The 21043-nt window shown below is 48.0% G+C and overlaps 1 protein-coding gene across 19 annotated transcripts in view; it reads left to right on the forward strand.

Annotated features, from left to right (window-relative positions):
* The first annotated feature begins 1193 nt into the window (after positions 1–1193).
* The window catches only part of GJC1 (gap junction protein gamma 1), a 40396-nt gene continuing 20546 nt past the window's right edge, over positions 1194–21043 (forward strand). For 14 of the 19 annotated variants that reach the window (XR_012778605.1, XR_012778603.1, XR_012778606.1 and 11 more), the window contains exons 1-2: positions 1194–1315; positions 20824–20937. The gene's annotated coding sequence lies outside the window, so the exon portion shown is untranslated. The other 5 variants (XR_012778598.1, XR_012778608.1, XR_012778600.1 and 2 more) reach the window with 4 other exon arrangements.

Here is a 21043-nt window from a genome sequence, read left to right on the forward strand (position 1 = left end):
GCAGGATACGGCCCGGGCAGGCGTGGGAAGAAGCCGGTTCTCACGCAGGCAGTTCCCAGCAGCTGGAAAACGCTGACCCGCGGCAGGGCCCGAGCGGCTGCGCGAGCTCTCGCAGCTGAAAACCCGGCCCCGCGTGTGCGGGCTGGGAATTTTCCGCGGAAACGGCTCTTCCCTGGGAACAGGGGCTGCGCGTGGCCGGACCCTGACCCCCGGCCCCTTCCGAGCGGCTGGAATTTCCCCCCCACCGGCCAGGGAGCTTTGGTGAGTGTAGGGTGCCCCAGGGGCTGCGCCTACCCGGGGTGGCGGTGAAGGTAAACTGAGGCACGCTGGCATGGGGAACTGCTCGCTAGGGCAGCGGGTGCTGGGGGGCTTCATCCTTGGCACGAGTTCATCGGGGCTTAGCGCCAGGACCCGCCAAGGGGGCAAATACCCTGGTCCGCAGCGGGGTCGTCGGCAATGAGGGACGCTGTGCCAACCCCTCAGTCGTCCCTGTTTGTCCCCCGTCCCCACTGACTCCACAGGTCCCCGGGGGGACACGCTGCTTTGAGCAACTGCCCAGTGTCCCTGTCCCCACCCTGCTCCTGGTGACCCTGGCTGCAGCCCTGCTGCTGGTGTCCGCAGCCCTGTCCTGCTCCCAGTGTCCCCATCCCCACTCTGCTCCCAGTGCCCCCATCCTGCCCCTGGTGTCCCTGTCCACAGCCCTGCTCCCAGTGCCCCTCTCTCTGTCCTGCTCCCCGTGTCCCTGTCCCCATTCTGCTGGCAGTGTCCTTGTCCCCGTCCTGCTCCTGATGCCCCCATCCCCACCCTGCTCTTGGTGTCCCTGTCCTGCTCCCAATGTCCCCGTCCGCATCCTGCTCCGTGTCTCTGTCCCCGTCCCGTTCCGGAGGGCACCCAGCTCCCTTGGTCTCCGAGGCCGCTGCTCGGTGTCACCAGCCGTGTCCCTCTGTCCCCAGCCCAGGTGCCGGCCGGCCATGGCCGCACCCCGCCCCGCTCCCGCCCCCCCCCAGGAGCCGCCCGGGCCACGTCCCAGCCCCACGCAGAGCTGCGTCCCTCCCCCTCCCCCATTTCCAGGCCTCCCACGCGCGAGGCCTCCGTGCACACCCCCACCCCCCGTGAACGCGCAGCCCGCGGGGGCGCGCGCCGGGCGGCACGTGGCGGCGGGGCCGGGTGGGTGGGTGGGCTCAGGGGGAGGAGGGGGCTGTGCGCATGCGCCCCGCGCCCCCCGCCCGGGCTCGCCGGGCCCGCCGCGGCGGCGCGCGTGGGCGGCCGAGGGGCTCCGCCGCGACCATGGGCCGGAGCCGCGCGGGGCGGCGGCGTGAGTGGGGAGGGGGCGAGGGCCGCGGGGCCGAGGGGAGCGCGGGAGAGACGGAGCGGCCGTTGGGCTGAGGGGCGGCGGGCGCTCTGAGGGGAGCCGCGGGCTCTGAGGGGACCGAGCCACGGGGGGCTGAGAGGAGGCGGGATCCTGAGGGGACCGAGCCGCGGGCTCTGAGGGGAGGCGGGAGCCTGCGGGGATCCGGGCGCTCTGAGGGGAGCGAGGGGCCGAGAGCAGCCGCCGCGCCCCCCGCCGCCGGCCGCCGTTGCGAGGTGCCGGTCGCGCCTCCGGAGCCCGGCGTCCCCCGTGGGCCGGGCGGGCCCGCGCGTCCCCGCCGCTTGCCCGCGGCTGGCGCCGTCGGCTTTGTCCCTCCGAGCTTCGCGGCGGCTCTGGAGGGCAGGGACGCGCCTTGGGTCCCGCTGCGGGGAGGTGGCTTTCAGCGACGGGCATTTCTGATGTGCTTTCCCCAAGTGAAGAAATGCAAACCCTGGTCCCAGCTTTCTGGCACTAGAGAGAAGGGTGCTGGTAGTACACAGCCTTCGAGGTGTTCTTACCACTTCAGTGGTAAATTTTGCTTTTTCCTCTGATGCTGATCTTAGTTGCAAGTAACGGGTATTTTTTTTTACTTTAAGAGACACCAACCGTCCGTCACCTCGCTAATGCACTCTTGTCGCAAAGCCGGCTCTGCCGTCCCAACTCCTCAGCCTGGCAGGACGGTGCTCGGCAGATCCCTGAGCATTCGGTCCACGGCAGCAGATGCTGTCGTAGCACCAACACGAGCTAAGAAATCAGTAGCTCCTTGCTCTCCTTGGCCAGATAAACGTTTATAATGCTGTTGACGGCCTGAGTTAACCCTGTCTCGAGCTAACTGGGGCTACAGCCGTGCAGTTTGACATTTCTCTGCGCTCGATCTGAATGCAGAGCACGAGGAGAAGAATCCGCCCCCTGTATCGGATAATGAAAGTTTTGGCCTCTGTTGGGCCTAACTTTCACCCATCGTCGTAAAATTTCACAAGAATGACATTTGTACAGTTATTTTTACTGGCTTTTTTTTAGCCAGTTCTTTTTTTTACGGGTAGGAATTAGTTCTGACTCTTTCTGGTCATTGCGACCTTGCTTCCTAGGGAAGTGCTAATTTTGTTCCACCGTCAAATTGATTACAAATAGGAGACAGTGCACAGAGATTTAATTAGGGCATGGATGTACAGTATGGATTCTCGAGCAACAGTTGGTAATACTGAGTTCAGCTTTTTTGTTGGGTGTTTAGTTAGTATTTAGAAATAAGAGGAAGAATAAAAACCTTGCATTTGACAGACAATTGATTATTCCTGTTATTATTTCCATGTCTTCTGCCCACTGTAAGTCAAGGGTAATTGGTAGAAGAAAAATCTCTCCCTTTCTGTTAGAAATCTGTTTCACAGTGATGTTCAGCAAACCAGCTGTCCGTCCCATTACCAAAACCCACCTTTCTTCAGGTCATTTAAAAGGGGAAAGCTGCTGTTTTCTGTCAAGACTTGTGAAAATGAAAGGTGCCCTTCTCTGTATTTTTGATTCTTTCCAAGTATATTCTAAAGGTATGCTTGTGCTTTCCTGGGGGAACAGGTAAGCTCTGTTGTACGAAGTGCGATATGTAAGAATTTTTAAAAGAAAATGAATATACAAGCACACAGGTAATTTGAGCCTTATTGTGCCGTTCCTTATTCTCCCCATACGACTGCAAACAGCTGAAAGTCCTGTATTTCCAGCAATCCTAAAATTAACTCCAGCTTTTCTGCAGTTCTAAAAAGGCAGGAGGGGACAGTGTTTGTTTTCCCCCTTGCGTCACGCTGGTGACTGAAGCGGATCTGGAGGGCTTGGCGGTGGGTGGGGTGAACCATTACATATTTTCTGTGTCTGACGAATGCGCAGGCTGCTCAGCGTCCGTCCTTCTCTCTCTGGTCAGCGGCAAAAGCTCCTAGCGAGTAGACGGCCCTGGTGATTAAAGCTGAGGTAGAGTAGTTTGACTGCAGGAATTTCCCCTGCGACCGTGTAGCCGGGACCCTTTATGGCCAGGGGCTTCTGACCATGTCTGCAGCTGAGGAGGAGGCGAGGTAAGGGAGTGAGGGGGCTTGGAGCAAAAGCTCAGGTGAGCTGGGGTTGATGGTGTGCTGAGAGCGGGTGGCTGCGTGCTTTGGGTGGGTTGAACTGAGCGTGGGTGTCTGCCCTGGGGGTATTTCTGTGGCTCTTTGTAAGAAAATGATCCCTTTGCAGTGTATTTCTTGAAAAACGGTAACTTGACTGGCATTTCTGAATTGAAATGGCAAAAGATGGGGCGAAATGGAACAAGGAACATATGTCAGTACGCTTTGACACGTACGTTTGAAGGTTTGTGTTTCAGATCACATGAAACTTGTTTTACAAGACCGTCTCTGTTTTTTCAACTGTGTTGAAAACGCATTCAGCTGCTGTTCGTTGTGGCTACTTGGGTTGGTCACCCAGCTTCTCTCATCCTCGCAGTGGCTTGTAAAACTGGCTTTATCAAGTTTCAGATCAGTTGAAATTGTGAAAAGTTATTAAAAAAAATCTTAATGACTGGCTGTACCCTTATCAATGTGACTACCTTTAGTACTTTTAACACTAAAATTGTGAGTTTGTATTATCACTGATGCAGCAGACTACTGAATTATTGCTAATAGACAACATTTTCATTTAAAAATCTAAGTGTTGTCTTAATTGAAGCAACAACATTAGTTTTTTGGGTTTTTTTAGAGCAACTCACAGGTCTGAATGCATGATTATAAATGAGGAATTGTCATGAAATATCTGTTTTCTAGATGGGTTCCATTGGTACCTGTTCTTAGGCCTTCATTAGTGATTATTTTTGCCTGTTACTTCGAAGCAAACATCCAAGTCATCACAGATAACTTGCAAGTGATGCAAATATCAGTAAATAACTGAAAAATCGGGGTCACAGACTGAGAGCACAGCGGCTTGCTTTGAACAAGTTAGAGAAGAGCCCTGAAAGAGTAGGAAAACGTGCTGACAGCAAGGACTTCCAGCGGTCCCATCGCCTCTTAACAGAGGGAAGGTTAAAAGGAAACTCGTTAACAGTTATGAGTTCGTTTGCGAGGACAAAGGTGTAACAAGGCAGTAATCAGATGCTAGGCAAGTTTAGACTAATTTTAAGAGTTTAGCAAAGATTTTAGTACATACTGAAGAGTTTGAACTGTAGACAGTTTTTCTAAAGAATTTTTTGTGGTTCAAAAGGTAATTGATTTGGGAATTGTGTTGCTCAGGTGAAACTTTATCTTAAAAGGTCTTTTCTGGCTTTGTATGGTTTTATAGCTGACAAGGGCAAGATTCAAGAGCAAAATTCTTATAAGCTGTGAAATCTAATCGCTGATGGAGAGTTTGCAATGAATTTTAACACACAGATTTGTTGAGTTGGTAATTTACTGACTGCCAGCAACTTCTGTGAGTCCAAAAAAAACCTCCCAAACTCTCCTAAAACGTCACTTTTCACCAAGTAAAGGATGAGGTCCCGTGCACTTCTTATAGTGCCTGCAGTTGTACGTAGGTGTAATTCAGCTACTTAGGACCAACAAAGCAGCCTAGAAACATGCTGTCAGGAGTCGTTTAATCCTGAAAGCGCCTACATTGGGTAGGTTATGGACTGGGTTACTGAAATTCCTGGGCCTTGGGTACTTCTGTTGGGGGAGCTGGAGCCAGCAGGTGCTCGCAGGGTAGCTGATGCTTGTTTTTTGACCAAGCCACGACGCGGGAGAGTAAGGACTTGTTATATTGTAGTGAGCTTTCAACCAAGAGCTGCTAACGCACAACAGGGTACGTGTGAGCCAGGAACGGGGCAACTCAGGCAGACTGTGCTCATCAGGTCGAATTTTGGTGATTTGCCAGCGTTCCCCTTGCAATCATTAGTACCTTCAAGGGACCGCATGGCTGAGAAGTTATGAAGTCAGTCTGTAGCCTCACTATTAGCATCGAGCCAGGCAGAGGGAAGCAATTTTGTGGCTCTTTCCTAAAGCCACTTCAGATTTTCACCATCTCTTTTTTTAACGCAAAGCGAGTTGCGGCAGGTACCTCGTTTATGCCTCAGCCTTACTGCTCAGACAGGATTCTCAATAGCGGCACAAACTCGGACAACCGTAACGATCGTTAAACAGTTGGAGTAAAATCCTGGGCAGATAATGGACCCCTTTGTTGTCTGGCCAAAACTGCAGAGGATGGGCGCTGCTGTCTGGTTAGGAAGAGGTGATCCTTTCTTCCCACCCGGTTTCCAGCTTTTGTTTTTCATGCTGCCATTCAACAAAGTCCCTTACAGAGTTTGTGCTCCAGATTTTTTTTTTTAATCCGGTTAATAGAAAGTAAGTTATTCCCATGAAAAAAGTTCCATTAATATTTCCTACTTTTCATACATTTCCCCTTTTCCTTATGATTGCTCTGGCTTTAACACCGCTGACCTGCGTGGGGAAACACCATCCTTCCTAGCATCCCTGCCCAGGACGTAGGAAGACTCCCTGAATTACAGATGCGCCTCCAAAAACCGGTCCCTGGACCACAGCCCGGTCAGCCCCTCGAGGGTGGCTGCACTGCCGCCTCCATGCAGGGAAACGGTCCCGTTTGCCGTGCTTTGTGAATGAATATTTTATTGCAGAACCCCGCATCGTTATCAGTCTTTCCAGCTGGTCTTTGCACTTCCCATGAGCAGCAGGAGTGGAATTCCACTGTCCTGTACTTGTGCTGTGTAATAATGTGCTATGCTTTTTATTTTTTACTCAAGTTGTGGTTAATAATGGTCAAATTCTATTAAATCATATTTCACTTGCAGTGCTCAGTATTGCTCAATGTCTAAATTCTGCCTCTGAAAAACCCCCATACCTTTTAAATGTCTAAATTATCTATTCACTGGCCACTCTTTGTCATGGTTTTTGGGAGGCTGTTCGCTTTCTGTTAAAAGGCACAAAAGAGAATTTATCTTCAAAATGCTCCTTGGAGGGGAAGAAGGCAGTGTTAGATTTCCTTTTCTGACCTCCTTGTACCATAAATATGAGTTGTTATCACTGCTTGGGTAGTGATGCACGGTTCTGCCCAAATTGTGGACTGTCTGGAAGATCTGGTTGGGATTTTTAAAAACTTGGCTTTCTTTTGTGTAAAACAAAGGTTTAAGGTGAAAGTTCCCGGATGTGCTACGAGCTAAATTGACATACGGCAATGTATGGCTGGACAGTTACGATGTTACTAGGTATTTTCTGGTGAAGGAAATACTGAGAACAGTAAATATTGTACCAGAAAGAAATCCCTTTTCCTTCTGCAAATGTAGATAACTTAGTTTCATACCTCAATATTGGCTAATAATTCCTTAATGATTACATTTCAAAGAAGAACCCAGGGCTTTAAGTAATAACACAAGATACAAGGTTTTCTGACTCTATAAATAAAAAGCTATATTTGGAAAAAACGAATAGTGTATTTATGGACAAAACTGTATTAAGGGAAATGTGATGGAAAAATTGAGTCAGATGAGCTGATGTACAAGGCATTTCCCTATGGAGTCACTGGGCTGAAAAATGTTTTATGTGCCTCAATTTGAACAGATGCTTCGGCACACACACACACACACACACACACACAAACGTACGTTTTGCACCCCCCACCCCCCAGTTTAATATTAGCAGTCCTGTTCATACCACTGTGATTAATTAATGAACCAGCCTGTTTTAGTCTCTTTTCCGGGGGCTATCGGGTATTTCCAGATCATCCAGGTACTTAAGCCCATGCCTAACTGTAAATATGCAAGCATCCTGGTTATTAGCAGGATTTCTTTCAAGCTTTACATTAGGCATGTGCTTAAATGACTCACTGACCTGGGATTTACATTTTTACACAGGAGTGAAGGATTTCTCCCTATTACCTTGCTTAGATGAAAATCGTTGGAGTCAGTCAGCTTTTTTGCCTAAATAAGGACATGATACCAGCTTTCGGCTCTTCAGATATTAGTTCCACCTTTTTAGTTACAAATTTGTCAGAAAACCATTTTGAGTGTGGGTGCCTGACCTCGTTTAAGATACTGTTGAAGTACTAAGAGAAGACATAGGTATGGATGACCAGCAGATTGTGCCTACTGTTCTTTTTAGTATGAATTCAGTGGTGCTGGAGAGGCAGCTAACAACTGCTTTTTATTATTTTCCTTTGAGCACCCATTGCGGCGTTCCGCTCAGCCCTTAATCCGCTTTCCCAGGGTTGTTTTATTTGCCTTGTAGGTAGCTGTTCCCAGCGCTTCCTCTCTTCTAAAAATCCCCAAAGCCCTCCCAAAACACGTAGCGTGTTGGAGCCGGTTCTTTCCACTTTGCTTTTCTGATCAAGCTAAACCAATGAAGGAATGTGGAAAAATTACATCTGGGTCTAAACCTAAGGATAGCTGTGGTGCGCCTCGAGAATACACGGCTTGCGGGATGACCAGTGGTGCTTGTGGCATCAGGGTGCATTGACTCCTGCTCGCGGTGACATCCCAGCGTCGGACACTTGTGAGTGGTGCAGCCGTGCCACGCTCCTGTATGACAAGTCATCATCTCTAAAGTTCTGTATCTCTCTCGTGCTTAAAATAGTAGAGGGCCCGGAAGGGCGATGTATTTCTTGTGTGTGGGTGGTTTCCATGCTACCTCGAGGGTGAGTTGCTGACTCCTTGTTAGCTCCTGGATGTCTTGCTCTGTGAGGGATTCAGGGACACAGCTGACAAGTAATGCTCCATAATCCGGGGGCGTGAGGTTAGAGAAACATCTGTAGGCAGGCAAGGGGCTGGGTGGTGGATTGTGCACGTGGGGCTGGCCCCCATGTTAATACAGTTTTAAATGGTGTAAAAATAAAATATTTAAGTTTTTTAATGTGTTTTGCAGGTGTGCTGACTTGCATGCAGCATCTCCTCCTAAAAATCTAAAAATCTCCTGATTTTCACGGTAAACATTTTCAAGTAGTTGGGAAATGACTAAATTTTAATTACAGCCGACATTCATTTACAAGAGTTACTTAGTTAACATTCAAATACATAGTTGAACTATTTTTAAAAGAAGAATTTTCATAGTGGAAACTGTGATTCCTGGGATATTGAATAAAATAAAATTGAAGTGTTTGGGAGGAAGTACACAGTGATCTTCCATGTAGCCATATGGAAATGATCATCTTTTTTCCTTGGTTCATGTAAAGTCTTGACTCCTCCTGGACTGTTTACTTGAAATGTCCACCTCTGTGGCAATACCTGGCTTGATTTGCATTCCTCAGCCTGCTCTTGCTGTCTTTACAATCTGTGGCAAACCCTTATTGATCTGGGTGTCTGCAAAATCGAATTCCCTGGAGGGCTGTACTGGAGAGTTATCGACGGAAAGAAATTGTTGCTGCCCTTCAAGTGTGCCGATTGCATGAGATTTGTTGGACAAGTAAATACTGAATACCAATCAGCTGTAACTTATCAACGATTAATAACCTGACGAACCAATTTTTTTTCCTTTTGGCTTCCGCTAGCATCTCTCTTTTAGCTGATTCATTAACGCGCTCTTCCCACAGCCCCCTGGGGAGACGCTTGCTCCTGGCTCCTTTACAACAGCCGCACTGGATCAGACTGAACGTCTGCCTGGTCCGGAGTCCTGTTTCTGACACTGGCTCAAGCAGAGGCTACAGTAAAAGCACAGGAGAAGCGTGCTTGAAACCCCTCTCAGCATTTTCACTGCTTTCCGCCTAGAGACTTACCGGTTGTGTTGAAGCACTGTCTCTTTTTTTCAATTTTTAAGGGGCTTTCCTTCTCCAGGTTACTCCAGATTTTACAGCTCCCTTCTCTTTCCCCCTCAGCCACCTTGTTTTTCCAGTGTTCTTCCTACACCAGCCAGTCCATATCTCTTCTCCAAAGCTGTTTCTGTTGTTCTCTGTTTCCATGATGGGGGATGGCAAGAGTGACCGGAGCCGTATGCCACGGCTGGGATGCGGGTGAGCCACGGGTGCTCACGGTGACACAGCAGCGTGCGCTGTTTGTGTGCTCGTCCTTCTCTAGCACTGGTAATATGCTGTTGGCTTTCTGGACCGTGCTGAGCGGTGCCGGAGCTTTCACAGAGCAGCCTGTCAGCCCCAAGATCTCCTGCTTGCTGAGGCCATCTCAGGGCACATCTTTTTTAGTGTGAAATGAAGATTTATTTATTTTTTCTTTTATTCAATGTATGCATCACTCTATCTACATGGAATTTCATCTGCCATTTTATTACCAGGTTACTTAGAGTCATAAGGTCCCTCTGCCCTTCCTCATGGTTGCTTATCTTCCTTGCCTTGAATATTATCATCAGGATCCTCGGTCACATGCCACCCAGCTCCCTGTTGCATTTTACTCAAACAATGTCCTGGACCAGCACAGGTCCCAGCCTGTCTCCCTGCGAAACTCCGCTCTGACCTCCTTCCCTTGCAGGAAATGACCGTTTACTCCTACTCTTTGTTATCTTTCACCCAGCTGTTTATCTGTGCAGGGACAGTCCCTTTTCCGGTGTGGCCTTTTGGAGTCCTACAAGAAGCCTTTGAAGAGAGAGACTTGCAGATCTTAAAAATCCAGGTAGCCCAGAGCCTTTTGTGAGGCTGGAAGTCCCTTTACAGAAGCCACACTGACTTTTTTCTCTAGTATATTGTATTTATACAGATATATGAATTGTCCACTAATTCTAGTCTGTATAATATTGTCTAATTAGTCCTGTATGAGTGTCGGGTTTGGAGGTCTGCCTTCTGCCAGGATTATCTTCACAACCCTTGTCTTACAGAGTTGACATCACTCTTGCCTCCACGTACCAAGGCGATTTTAAGGAAGGCTGTAACCAGGTTGGCTGTTCCAGCTCTGAGCTCCGTTAACCTCTTTGGTGAATGCGACCCGGTCCTCCCCACCCGTTACTCTTCCTTTTGGCTCTTTATTCTGTAACCTCCTCTCCAGTCACTTCAGTGTGAGCCAGTTTCCCAGAGAGTCCCCGGGGGAATGGGGCTGGCGAGGGGGCTGGCTCTGTTTCTAGCACTGTGAGTAGGTGTGTAAAGAAGTCACGTAGTCTTAGTAGCATTAAGAAATGAACCTGTTCCTGGTGGTGGCTTTCTGCAGGGAGGCTCCCTCAAGATGCGGATGGGTATCTGAAGTGGTAACAGAGCGATGGGGGAGAAACTATTTTAGTCATAGGATAGGTGGCAGCAACATGGCCAGCAGGTCGAGGGAGGGGATGGTCCCCCTCTGCTCTGCTCTGGTGAGACCCCCCTGGAGCGCTGCGTCCAGCTCTGGGGTCCCCAGCACAAGACAGACAGGGACCTGTTGGAGCGGGTCCAGAGGAGGCCACAGAAATGGTCCGAGGGCTGGAACAGCTCTGCTGTGGAGAGAGGCTGAGAGAGTTGGGGTTGTTCAGCCTGCAGAGGAGGAGGCTGTGGGGAGACCTTATAGTGGCCTTCCAGTACTTTAAGGGGGCCTGTAAGAAAGACGGAGAGAGACTTTGTACCAGGGCCTGCAGTGACAGGACAAGGGGCAATGGTTTTAAACTGGCAGAGGGCAGCTTTAGATTGGACATAAGGAAGAAATATTTTACAATGAGTGTGGTGAGGCACTGGCACAGGTTGCCCAGAGAAGTTGTGGCTGCCCCATCGTTGGAAGTGTCCAAGGTCAGGTTGGATGGGGCTCTGAGCAACCTGATCCAGTGACTGATGTCCCCGCCCGTGGCAGGGGGTTGGACTGGATGATCTTTCAAGGTCCCTTCCAACCCAAACCATTCTGCGGGTCTGTGAACTTGGCAGAGTAGGTACGAGTTGCCTTAGTGAGAGGATGCACCAAATAATCAGTGGTTTCTTATCAGGAGTTACCTTGCTTGCAGCTAATCCCCCTTTTCTTTTAGCAAATGAGGAGATGTGATACAGCGGATGCTCAAATATCGTTCATATTAAGAATATTTTTGCAAGCAGACCTACTCACCTCTGCCTTAGAAAATGGTTGGGCCCCTTGCGCATGCCAGTGATTTAACCCTTCAGAGAACTGGTAAAGCGGCAGCTGGCGTAGCTGGTGATAGATCTGTGAGTACGTGCTAGGTGGAATAGTGAGGCTGTGTCTGCATTCATCACTAAAGCAATCTAGTATGTTAACGTTTTTTGTCTCTTCTTCGTATTTTCCTGTGAATGTTTCAATCTGGTAATGCAGATGGGAAATTCCTTGTATCCAAACTTGCAGCATGGCCTTAGCCAGCCTTGGGAGTGAACTGGGCTGTCCAAAGACTGCAGAGACTGCCAGAAGATTCTCTTGTTGGTACAGGTTCTGTTGTAATATGCTCATCTTACTTTCTTTTAGTTATAAGAAAAGTAAGGTTTTTTACAGTCTTTGGTGTTCTAGATATTTTCCTAAATAAGATCTTTTAAGGCCAGACCGCTGGCCAGTGCCTTATAATCCTGTTTACACTGATGCCCACTTTGTGTTGGGACAGCGAGTCGTGATTTCTCTGTGGTCTTGCTAAATGGTGGTGATCTGCTGTCTCCTGGTTGGAGCTTGAAGAGAACATGCACAGAACAAGCACAAGTTCATTTGGTGACTACCAAGGTTGTATCAAAATGTGACCACCCTCCTAAAATCTTGAAAGCTTGGAAATAAGAAACTGGGGGAAGCTTGGCACTGTCGCGATGCCCACAGTTGTGCCTGTAGTATCTCCGTGTGCTTTTTTCCATCTCCAGCAGGACCAAAAAGCAGTATATACCATAGCCTCGTCCTGTTGGCACTCTCATATCAAGTTGCATGCCTGGCTTAAGCAGTTTCCATGCATTTGGGAGGCTAATCTGCTTTAAATTTGCTGCTAATTTTCATAATCAGTGTTGATAATAAGTCTGATAATATATGGCCATGTAAAGCAGTCAGGTGGCAAAAAATGGCCCACCTGCTACTTTGTGCTTGGTGAAGTACGTCTTTCTCTGTGGCGTGAGGCATGGTGGATAAGGGCTTCTAGCTTCCTCTCATAAAATAGAAGTTATTTGTGGCTGTTCTCAGAAAGAATAAAAACAGTTGGTATGTGTGTTCTCCCAGCTGGTGTGATGGAGCATAGGGAGTTCAGTCAGCGAGCGCTTCAGGTCTCTTCCCAAGGGGGTCTAGAAAAATATTCAAGTCTTTCAGAAAATGACAATTTTGAGTTCCTTATTTCACTATAGGAAATAATTTTTTTTCAACAAATAATTCACTTAGTGAATTTATGTGTGTATTTATATTCTAAATTTTATCTTTGGCAAAATAAAGCTGTTAAGACTCCTGTTGAACTCAAGCTGAAGTAAAATCTTAATGCCAGTATAGCAGTCTGCTCTGATTTACTACGCTCCTTTTCTCAAAACAAATTGTACTTCAAACCGATTTACTGAAACAAAACTCTTAAATTATTCCTGCAGTTCAGTAGCACTTGAGTGAAGTTGAAGCAGCAGGCCAGCGTTTGGCAGGAGAGCGAGCGAGCTTGCCTGGACGCTTGTGTGTTTGCCGCTGTCTTGGTGTAGCGGACCCCTTGCTCTCCGCATGGCGCTCTGGAAGGAGCACCTGCCCTCTGCGCACGCAGCCTGTGCAGCGCGCGGCCGTGTGTGCGCTGGGCACCGCGTCGCTGTAGGGAACGGGTTTGATGGTGAGGCGCTGTTGTTCTGTCCTTGGCCGTAGGTGTTCCCACCACCATCCTCATAGATTGTTGTGGTGTACAGGTAACCGACAGCGAGAAGGTGGCCTTCTGGCGTGGCTGACTACCATCCTCCTGAGCTTAGTGCTCTCCACCTGAGGAGACGTACAGTTGTGTAAAGTCACAGAGGGTTGCAAAGCTTTCTGGTCCTCCATATCTCAGCAAGTGGAAAGTCCTGACCGGGTTTAGTAGAGCTATTCCAAGTGTTGGATGTCTTGTAAAGCAGTTGGTGGTGAGGGTTTGCAGTGTCCACTGCAATGTCCTCGTCTGCTTTCTGAACATCCTTCCTTCTCTGTAAAGCTTAGTCGAAAAGCTGCTGTTGAAGAAAACATTAGATGAATTTGGTACAATTGTAGGGTGAGGCGGTGTCTCATGCTAGACCAGATGACAGAGCTGGGAAAGAAAAATCTTTTTTATTTTAATTTGGGTCACAGTGAAACAACTGCCATCCTTAAATGTTGCACAATGGGTGATTGGGGACATTGTGGCAGACTGCGTATGTGGAATCTATTTTATTTACAAGCAATTTGTACTGGTTTTTGAGGCTTATCTATGAAGCAAACGCTATCATAGTTTCTTTTGACTGTCATAATATGGTGGTGGGTGAATTAGGTGTTCATCCCCATTTGATTATATTCAGCTCAGCCAAGTGAGAGCCTTTTGACGTACAGGAGCCGACAGAATTGCTCTCTTTTGGCTTCTCTCTTCGTTCCCGAAATGGTCGTGAGAGTGATATTTGGGTCAGCTGCCTCGAGAGTGTCATTCTCTTTTGACACTCATCCCTCTGAGCATATAGGAGGAGCCCGATGGGGAAATGCTGTGGTGCTGTTGGCTGCAGTGGAATCAGGAGTAGTTAAAGGGGTGTTGTGGTTATTCGAATCGCTAATCACATCAAGACAGAGAAATCTCTGTGCTGCCTGACTGAAACGGTATGCGAGTGAACATGGCCTTACCCAGACCTCGCTGCGAGAGAGATGGAGGGACCCAGGTAAGTGCACGCATGCTCTAGCCCATACAAAGGCTGTTGCTCTCCAGCAGCACGTGTCCCTCAGTGGCTTTGCTGGGGATGTAACACACAACGGTTCTTGTGTGTTCTTTGATTTGGACCAGAGACCTTTTGGGTCTGTCTGGGAAAATACAATTTTTCCCGCTTTTCTTGCTGCAGTGCTCTGGGTCTCGGTGTGGAAGTGCCCGTCCATAGGTCTGAAGTGTCAGGCAGGGCATGCTCCCGCTTCCTTTGAGTGCACAAGTTCTTTTGCTTCACCTGCGCTCTGCTCTTCTTCTGCATGTCTCTGGGTGCAGCCCTGCGTGACGGTGCCGGGCCTGCCCGCACGTGTGCTGTTGCAGAGTTTGAAGCGGGACGCCGTCCTGCAGTTTCTTTCCCTCTGCTGTTCACGAGCTGGTGAGCGTGTCCTGAAATGAGCTGAATCTGTGGGATTCGTTGGTAGGTGTGTGCAGTAACCCCAGCCCCGCTGTCCATCGCGCTCTGTCACTTTGGAGTGGTGTTGGTCACTTAGTACCTGCCTTTTGTCGTCACCCCACTGCATTTTTTCCGTCTTTACCCTTTTACCCTTTACCCCTTTACCCTGTTTGTTAAAATAACTGCTGAGAACACAGGTGCAATAGTCAACAGTACAATATTTTTAATATTTTAGTAATGTATTGTGTTTATATCATGCCAATACTAGTAGAACTGCACATGGCATGTCGGGGGATGACTACACAGCAGCAGCCTGTGCTTTTTTGGGCAGTCATCCCGCCCTGTGAACAAGAAGGATCTTAGGTCGCCGTATCGCTTGCCAGTGTGTTTCAATTACCTCTATTACCTTCATTCTTACAGGAAAAATTGCTTTGCTGCTGTTGTCCCAGACTCTTCTCAGTGGTACCCAGGGAATGGTGATGGGCACAGATTGAAACACAGGAAATTCAACTTAAATATAAGAAAAGCTTTTTTTACTGTGAGCGTGGTCAGACGTAGGAACAGGTTGCCCAGAGAGCTTGTGGAGTCTCCGTCCTCGGAGGTATTTAAAACCAGGCTGGACGTGGACCTGCCAACCTGCTCTAGTTGACCCTGCTTTGGAAGATAAAATTGGTAGTTTAAACTGCCAGTTGGCAGAATATTATACATTTCTTAGGGTAATGCATATGGGTACAAGGGAACCTAGACATTAAGCATCTTCAAAATACAAATAAGTGGCTGAAGTAAACAGGTGGTTCTGTCGCTTACAAAGAAGCTGTTGCAGCATCGGGTTTGTTGGGCATTTGGTGTGTTTGATCTCTGAAGCATTTTGGCAAGCGGTAACGCTTCATGTGTCTGAACCAGGGTTTAGTAGCCCTGAGCTAAGGAGCACATGGTATCTTACCAAATGGATATCTAGTTTGAGAGCAGCTCCTAGAGAGGAGAACTTGGTGTTTGGGAGGTGAGTGCTGTATATATATGATCATCTTGTGGAAAAGCCTGCAGAAAGGGCTCGAGCTCGCAGCTCGACAGCTCGCAGTCGGGAGTGTTTTGTGGACCTGAATCCATACTGAGACCACGCTCACCCAGTCTGATGGTCATTTCTGTTGGTAGGAACAGTCTTTCTTGAGAATACCCTCCTGATCTTTGGATTTTAAGGGTACGAATACAAGTCCCTGGCCCCGTTGTCTGCAGACAGCCTGGATTGACAATCCAAGAGCTCAGGTTTTGGTTAAACACTTGCACTTGATCTTAAAACAGCAGTGTTGGGTGTTTTCTCTTAGTATGGCTTGAGCTTCAGATTCAAACTCTTTGCATAAACAAATTGCCCTCTACCTACCCTGCAATTCCTTGTTTTCAATGTCCAACTGAATTACACAGGCAAAGAGTTTTGCTGTATGTTACCAGCTCCTACATAGTGAGGAACAAGTGCGTCAATGCCGAGGCCAAGAGCAGGACCTGGGTTGGGAAGTCATGCTGGACCTGCCAATGCTGTATGAGGCCAGTTTGTATAGGAGCTACTCGGGACCACCTGGGCTTAGTAGGGTTAAACTGTATTGTAGAGAAATGCTTTGGAGTGTGTGAGACTAGAAAAGGGAGATGGGTGAGACGAGAGAGGGAATGCTCTGGAGAGCTCAGGCAGAGTTAACTCCCGGGTTGTTTTTGAGCTCCAGCGTAGGATCTCTTCACTGGTTGGGTTATTCCTAATCCACAAGCTGTGTGAAGGGAGAGGGGTTGCTCGTGCTGCAAGCTTCAGTCCTGGTACTGTGCTGGTACGACCAAGGTTTGGCGTGATGCCATGTCGGTTTGACTGTGGCTTGTTGCCCCAAGGATCAAGTGTTTCATTGCAAAGACTGTCAAACAGCGCACCGCATCTCGCCGTGTAATCTGCTGACCGGTTTATTTTCTCCATTATTACATTTCATATCACCAGAGTCCAAGCATCACCTGGGGCTTGCTTCTGTTTCTTGATACCCTAAGTCTGTAGGACAGATCTGATGAGCAGCTTGCTCAGGTCTGCTAAGCATCTGACAACCTGTCCTGAGTCGCTACAGAAATGCCAAATTTGGGAGCTCGCTATACCAGCCTCCAAGCTGGTACACCTCGTTCCCATTGTTCGGAAGGGATACTGAATGCCCAGCATGCATAAAGGGATTCAGGCTGACACAGACGCCAAAACAGGTCTCCAAAAACCTCATGAGATAACACAGACTCTACAGCCCAGCCTCCATTTTCGATGAAGCCTGTTGTCACTGCAGGCTTCCGCTCTCAAATGAACTCGAGTCAGGCTTGCAGCTCATCATGTCCTCGCGCCGCAGCACAGGGTGCATGGGCTGCCCCAGTGGACGCCGCTCTTCCAAAGTCCGGATCTCGCGTGCTCTGGGGTGTCTGCCCTGGAAACGCTGCTTCCTGTGGGAGTGTGGTTGCTGCAGGTGAAGTAAATGCTAGTTTGGGCCAGCACAAAACACGTTGTGGTTTCATTTGAATTGTGTCACTGTGGGGGAGTGTTGCTAAAATTGTCACTTGGCTTTCCATGTTAGCGTTACCTAGAGGGCACGCTGAGGCTACTGGAGGTTCATGTCTGATCTACAAATTCCAGTTTGTCTTTAAGCTGAATGCTCGAGTGGGTATCTGTACGTTTATTTTCAAAAAGATACTTATTTAACATCTTTATTTTTTCTGACAGCACAAGAATCTTATTATATCTCTACCTCTTACCCATATTTTAGTGTTCTATTTATATCCTGCATAGGATCTGCAGTCTCATAATTCAACGAGGGGTTTTTTAGACTCGAGGGGATGGGTCTGGGGATCAGCAGAACCTTGTTAACATGCCTGGGATTTGAAGGCACTGTTCAGAAATTGTTTCCAAAATGACATTGATGCTGTGGCTTTTTCAAAACCATTCTCTGCTTTTTTCCACGAGAGACTTGCCAGATAACAGAGGATTTATTTGAAAAAGCGCTGTGTGTTGTCCAAAAAGTCCCAGCCTTTTCCCTCCCATATATTCTATAATATAGATTAAAAATAAAATTCAGTACAGTTGTTTTTTTATTCTTTTTCAGCTGCACAGTGCTGTAAACACTTCTTAAAAACATAGGATTAAAGTTGGTGGTGATTGAACCCACTTCCTTCGCGAATGATGGAAGGGTGGTAGCAATGAATTCTCTTATCCCAGGAAGATCCCCGTGTCCTTCCCCTCGTGTCGGTTAGGATGGACGCTGGAATTGCTGCTCGGGTCAGGAAGGCGGGTGGCATCAGTGCAGGACACAACAGGATCTGCGGTGTGCTTGTGCCTTGCCGGTGCTGCGTCTGGCCATGACTTTCTCCTTTCTTGAACAGTAAAGTCTTACTCATTTTTCAGGTTAAAAAAAAAAAACCAACGAACCAAAAAAACAACAAAAAGGAACCCCCATGCTTCCTCAAAAATAATTGTAAATCATGCAATTTTTTACATTTCAATGTAAATGAGATTTGAATGAATAATGCTAATTATTCATTCATCCTAATTCAAATCCTATTTTAATTAGCCTGTGGGCCCAATTTTACTTTCATGCAGCAGGAAACCTCTTTTGATTATCAACAGAATTGCCATGCATTTATTCTTGAAATTTTTTTCTGCTCAGCACACGTCTTTTTAAACTGCTTAAAAACAAACCAAAACAAATATATCATTAATAAATTAATCAAATTTCATTAGCATGACACAGGAGGACATATTTTAAGGGGAAGAAAGTTTTCCTGTAAATATATTCCTCTTAAAAACTGCCTTTTGGCTACAAAATCCTTCTCCTACATATGCTGTTTAAGACAACCTTGTCTGAGGAGGTGCTGGTGAACTACTGAGACTCAGAGAGACCCGAGAGCTTCAGCTCCCAGTTCCCCTCTGGGCGTTGGGTCTCGGGGCTGGAAGGCGTGCTCCTCTGCTGCCCTTCGCCTCTGTTCCAGGGAAAACGCGCTTGTGAGCTGAAGCCCATACCCGGGTATGGAGTTAGCCGGGGAGGGTGTCTCAGGCTGTGACGGGACGGTGAGCTGGGCTAGGAAGGGTGGGTCGGCCTGTCTGCCTTCGCAGCGCTGTCAGTCAGCTGTGGCGGCAAGGTCGGTTGTGGAGTCCTTCCAGCCAGAGTCATAGAGTCAGAGAATGGTTTGGGTTGGAAGGGACCTTGAAAGATCGTCCAGTCCAACCCCCTGCCACGGGTGGGGACATCAGTCACTGGATCAGGTTGCTCAGAGCCCCGTCCAACCTGACCTTGAACACTTCCAATGATGGGGCATCCACAACTTCTCTGGGCAACCTGTGCCAGTGCCTCACCACACTCACAGTAAAGCATTTCTTCCTAATGTCCAATCTAAACCTGCCCTCTGTCAGTTTAAAACCATTGCCCATTGTCCTGTCACTACAGGCCCTGATAAAAAGTCCTCATCTTTCTTATAGCCCCTTTTATATACCGAAAGGCCGCAGTGACTTATGACAAATACAAGGAATGAAAGTCTCTCTCAAATGCACTTTCTGGCATGACTTAAATTAGCCGAAATTGCTGACATTTTGCCTTTTTCAGATGCGTGTCAGTGTCCGTAGACTTTTATTTCAAACAATGGAAAATTACTGAGTTAAATGTTGCCAGAACAACAAATCTGGGAGACGCTAAGTGTACGTTAGGTGAAGGTTACTGCAATATATCTGGGTCCTGCCGTACATGTGTTGTAAAGGCAGAAGCGTGCAGTCTCTAACCTTGGCCGATGTCACAAAACTGAAGGATGCCACCATTTCAAATGCCATAATTCTGCCCGGAACTTTTTGCTTTTCTATTATGTTTAATTTGGATGGGCTGAACATTTCCAGTGAAATAAAGGCTTAATGACAGGTCATTTCGCTTGAACCAAGATGTGTCCTTAAAGACAAAGAAGTTCTTTCCCTGCTGGTGGATTCTCCCATATTGATGTCAGTAGCTCTGCTCTGGACTTAAGCTAAATTTAGCATAAGTGATGCTTTCTTGTTGAAGAGAATCAGAGCTCCTCAGCAACTTCAAATCTCCGCAGCCAGAACTCTCTAACCGACAGGAGTCTTGGTTATTAAACACGCAGCTGATAACGCCGTCTTCTGCACCTGAAGGCTGGTTAACCTAAGTGTACAGGTCTGTGCAGTCAGTGTCTGTACGTAGGTTTGTGACGCTGTTCATTTATGCAGCCGGTGGAATCCAGGACGTGAATCCCCGTCCTTCTCCTGAAGCAAGTTCTAAAGCAGGCCAGATGCCTTGTGCCCTCCAGTGGCTGTCTCCCGCTCTGAGCGGTGGCTCGGCTCCGCACCAGGGCCGAGGGAGCCAGGGTGTGATCCACCCGTCTCCCCGCGTCTTGCTCTTTATAGCTGGCCAGATACGATACGAGCCTGCCACAGGTGTGTGGTCTGCAGACAGAAAACGCACCTTGAAAAGCCAGTAAATACCTCGAAAGAATTTATTAGATGCCGAGGTAGCAGCTCGTCTAAAAGTAACGATTCAGTGTCCCCTCTCTTATTGAAACCAGCGCTGATTTCAAACTTCTCTGTTGTGAACTGCTGATGCATAAACATTGACAGTATCTGAAAATGTAAAGGCTAGTTCCTGCTTTTATTCCAAATTTACACTGACAACAGTATTTAATTCATTTCGAATTTACTCTGTAGTTTACTTTTAGAAAAGAGTTTGGCCCTAACGTTTTCAGGGAGTGAAAATTAACCCCTTCTTAAACTCATTTGGGTTTTGTCTCATTTTTAATTGACAAATAATGACATGTATGTCCCGTTACATGTCCGTGCTTGGTGACTAGATTGGCAGTGCAACTTGGTGTGAATGTGGGTGCTGTGGCTCTTACCTCTATAATCCCCAGTTCCAGCAGTTCCAGCTGTGGGTTTCACTTGTCTTGTCAGTTCAGCGTATTGGAGACTCTTCAGGTGCGTAGAGTACCCCCGGCCTCGATCTACCACCCATTTTGACTCCTAATCTGAGTGAGCTGCTGGGAAATGCCGAACGTGCGGGTGTCTGAAGCGCTGTCTCTCTGCTCACTGTAAGGCAGAACTTGGGGTTGCAGAGCTGTATGCGGGTGCCTTTCTGAAATGGGGGTTCAGAGCGTGAAGCCACCTGCTGCAGTAAGGCGCTGCACTGGGACGGGAACCCTCTGGGTCTTTTTTTCCTGTTAAAAATGTGTTTTTTCAGCCAATTATCTCTATGGCATAAAGGTAGCATGGTTGCATAGAAAGAAGGGCATTGATTGTAAGCCTTGGATTGATTGCATGCTCAACCGACAGCCGCTAGATTAAGTGATTGACCGGTAATCCTTCATTTTCTTCCCATGTTTCCCAGCTAAACAAATTGAACTCTCTAAATCTCTCACTTTAGGCATCTTCCCTGTTCTTCAGCTGGTTTCGAGACTAATATATTCCCTCTCTGATGTTTAAGCAACTTTTGAAGGATGCAGACGCAGGCATTGAGTGCTGTCTTGCTAACAAGGAGGTAAGATCACCCTCCTTGCTCCTGTTTGCACGTGACACAGCCAAGGATTGCAGTGATCACCTCTGCTGTATCACCAGCTCTCGTTGAGATGCTCACCCATTAGGAC

Source organism: Mycteria americana, chromosome 22, assembly GCF_035582795.1.
Source record: "Mycteria americana isolate JAX WOST 10 ecotype Jacksonville Zoo and Gardens chromosome 22, USCA_MyAme_1.0, whole genome shotgun sequence".
Lineage (NCBI taxonomy): Eukaryota > Metazoa > Chordata > Aves > Ciconiiformes > Ciconiidae > Mycteria > Mycteria americana.